The sequence below is a fragment of the Pteropus vampyrus genome, unplaced genomic scaffold (assembly GCF_000151845.1).
Source record: "Pteropus vampyrus isolate Shadow unplaced genomic scaffold, Pvam_2.0 Scaffold474, whole genome shotgun sequence".
Lineage (NCBI taxonomy): Eukaryota > Metazoa > Chordata > Mammalia > Chiroptera > Pteropodidae > Pteropus > Pteropus vampyrus.
In genome coordinates this window covers 227454-231659 of record NW_011889255.1, presented here as the reverse complement: position 1 = coordinate 231659, position 4206 = coordinate 227454, and positions in this window count along the sequence as shown.

Here is a 4206-nt window from a genome sequence, read left to right as displayed (position 1 = left end):
TTTTAAACAAGAGTATTTACAACAGAAAATAAACAAAATAACTTTACATTAAAGTCCTTATTCCATTTCAGCTACTTCGAAGCAATTATCATACATGATAATTCTACTAGTAATTATATTTGTTTTTTCCTGTTTCAACGTTCTTTGAGTATTTGATGTGTGTTTCTAAATGCATTTCTTTTTTGTATTTTAAGCCTCTTTCTCTTTACTACAGCATGCCTCTTCTTCTTTGGCCCTCTGTGTTCCATATTATGACTGATAATGTATTCGTGTGGGGTTTCCATCATGTTTATCTAAAATGGAGAACTTCACACGTGATTTGCCTCCAGTAAGTGTGTCACTCACTTACATCCTGGGACAAATTGAATGTCCATTCCTCGTTAACATGGAGAATTTGGATATTTCCTTATTTAATTAAATATCACTACCAATGAAAAAATATGTAAAGACTAAAACAATTCCTCAGCAATATCAGCGGCTTAACCAAATAAAGAAGCATCTTACACTCGTTTCACAGAACAGTTTTGCAGTCGGAGATAATGAAATGCTGGTTCCTCTCAATCCAGAATCTCACAGTTCCCTAGTTGGTTTGTTGTGGTCCCGTTTTAGATTTTCAGCATTCAGAGAGCTGAGAATTACAGACAGATGAAAAATAAGGAAAGAAATGCGCGCTTAAGAGCCTCCGCACAGAGGAGACACATCACATCTACACACACCAGTGTAGGAACTAATCGCATGTCTAACAAAGTCATGAGAGGGCTAGAGAATGTTGTTCACTGTGTGTCAAAGACACAGAAACATATTTGGAGAGCATCAAGCCAGACTCTGCCACCGTCCTCAGTTTGGTCACTAACCGTGTGCTACAGCATGCTGTAACATATGTTTATTTAGATTTATGTTTTAACAGGACATTTACATAACAGAATATTTATATATGATACATTGTTATGTATTTTATTTGGCTTTTTAGATATAATTGTTTCTAATGAAATGTCATTATAAATTTTATTTTTAAATTATCAATGTTACTGAAGCATAATTCATAGAAAATAGAGTACAAACATTCAATTAGATTTAATAAAATTTAAATGCAAAAAGTTTTAACAAATATATAAACTCCTGAAACCATCGCCACAATGAAGATGCAGAACATTCACAATATTCCGAAATTTTCCTCAAGTAGCTTCGTAATCCATCCTTTCTGGATCCCAATCCAGGGAACCAGGGATCAGATTTCTGTAGCTATCGATCATCTATAATCCATCAGAATGTGTTCCTTTTTCCTGATGTCTTTGCTCACAGTAAGAATTTTAAGTTTTATCTATGTTCTACTATTTTTGTCATTTATTGTCAGTGCAGACTTAAACCTCGAGCTTTTTTTTTGTGTTCATTTATTTATCTTTTATAAAATTTGGATTGTTTCTCAATTTTTGACTATCAGAAATAGAGCTGCTATGTATATTGAACAAGTTTTTGAGTGGAGCATCTATTGTCATTTCTTTTGAGTTAATATTTGGAAGGGAAATGGTTGGATCATGTTGTAGGTGTATGTTTACCACTTTTAGAAACTGCCCACTCTCGCCTACTGCGTGTGAGCGTAGCAACAGCTTGACACCTTTATCAACACTTGGCGTACTTAGAGTTCTCAATTCTTTCTCATTTTCATGTGAAATTCCTTATGGTTTTGATGTGCATTTCTCTAATGACTAAAGACATGTGTGTTTTTATATACTTATTGTCTATATGCATGTGTTTTTGATGATTGTTCATTTAGATCATTTCCTCTCTTTTTTTACTAGTGTGTGTTTTAGTATTGTTTGGAAATTATTCTTTATATGTGTGAAGAACATTTTCTCTCTCTAGTTTCCTTTTTGATATTTTAATGTCCTTTGAAGAAAAAGAATGTTAAATTTGGTATAATAAAATATATACTTTTTATAAATTATGTTGTTCATATCCACGTAAGAAATCTTTATTTATTATACATCACAAGGATTTTCTCTTCTTTCTTGTAGGCTTTTATATTTTAGTTTTTACATTTCAGTCTGATATTCATTTTTAGTTGATGTTTTCATATGCTGTGAGGTAAGGTTTGATGTTTATTTTTTGCCCATGTAGATCATTTTTTGCTCAGTTGTAGAATGAAAAGCTTTCCATTCCCCATGGATTTTCCTAGCATCTTTGTCAAACTCAGCTCAGCACAGATGTATGTATCTTTTTCTAGATTCTGTATTCTGTTCCATTTTTCTATCGATTTATTACTTTATCAAATCCCTCATGTTTTTATTTGTTTTTATTTTCTATTTTTATTTCTTTTTAAATTAAGTTTATTGGGGTAACATTGGTTAATACAATTATATAATTTTCAGGTGTACATTATAATTTGACATTTGTATATTATATTGTGTGTTTACCACCCAAAGTCCAGTTTCCTTTAGCTACCAGATATTTAATCTCCTTTACCCACTTCGCTCTGCCCTACCTCTCTATATTTGACACCTTTTACCCCGTCTACCTTCCTCATCCTCCCCCACTCCTTACCATCTGCTAACCACTAGTCTATAGTCCATGTCCACGAGTTTCTTTTTGTTTGTCTGGTTCATTTCTTGCTTTTAGGTTTATATCCCACATATAAGTGATTTTATATGATTGTCAATTTTTTCTGTCTGGTTTATTTTGCTTAGCATGATTATCTCTATATGCATCCATGTTGTAGCAAATGGGAGTATTTCAACTCTTCTTATGACTGAGTAATATTCCATTGTATATATGTACCACATCTTCTTTAGTCAATCATCTATTGTAGGACACTTCGGTTGCTTCCATGTCCTGGCCACTGTGAATAGTGTTGCTATGAACATCAGTGTGCAAATATCTTTTTGGATATGGGTTTTCAAATCTTTGGGGTAAATACCCAGGAGAGGGATTGCATGGATCATATGGCTGGTCAATTCTTTGTTTTTTGAGGAACCTCCATACTAATTTCCATAGTGGCTGTACCAATTTGCAGTCCCAGCAACAGTGTATGAGGGTTCCTTTTCTCTGCATCCTCTACAAATAACAAGGAATTGTTATTACTTCTCCTGCTGGTTATAGCTATTCTCACTAGAGTCAGATGATATCTCATCGTGGTTTTGATTTGCATTTTCCTAATAGTGATGTTGAGCATCTTTACAAATATTTGCTGGCCATTTGTATGTCCTCTATGGAGAACTGCTGTTCAGGTCCTCTGCCCATTTTTTGATTGGATCATTTGTTGTTTTTGTTGTAATTTAGTTGTATGAGTTATTTGTATATTTTGGATATTAGGCCTTTATTGAAGATGTTGCTTGCAAATATATTTTCCCATTTGGATGATTGTCTCTTTACCTTGTTGACGGTTTCTTTTGCTGAGCAGAAGCTTTTTAGTTTGATGTAGTCCCAGTCATTTATTTCAGCTTTTAGTTTTCTTGTTGTTGAGGTCAAATTCATAAAATCTTCTTTTATTCCAAGGTTCTTGAGTTTTGTTTCTATGTTTTCCTCTATGCATTTTATTACTTCAGGTCTTATATTCAGGTTCTTAATCCATTTTAAGTGATATTTGATGTGTGGTGATAGATAACAGTCTGATTTCATTCTTTTGTGGGTGGCTTTCCAGTTTTCCCAGCATCATTTATTGAAGAGGATTTCCGTTCTTCACCATATGTTTTGAATTTTTTGCCCACATGAAAATTAGATTACTTTTGGACTCTCGATTCTGTTCTACTAGTCCATGGGCCTGGCTTTCGACCATGCCATTTTAATTACTGTTGCTTTGTAGTATAAATTGAAGTTAGGCAGAGTGATGCCTCCAGCCTCACTTTTTTTTCTCAGGATGGCTTTGGCAATTCAGAGTCTTTTTACTTCCATACAAATCTGCTGATTTTTTGTTCTATTTCTTTAAAAAATGCCAATGAGATTTTGATGGGGATTGCATTAAATCTGTATAAAGCATTAGGTAATATGATCATTTTAACTTCATTGATTTTTCCAATTCAAGAACACAAAATATCTTTCCATTAATCTGTATCTTTTTTGATCTTTTTAAATAGGGTCTTGTAGTATTCATCATATAGTTCCTTCACATGTTTCATTAAATTTATTCCTAGAAATTTTATTCTTTTTGGTGTAATTTCAAAAGGAATTATTTTCTCCACTTCTTTTTCTGACACTTCATGAGTAGAATAT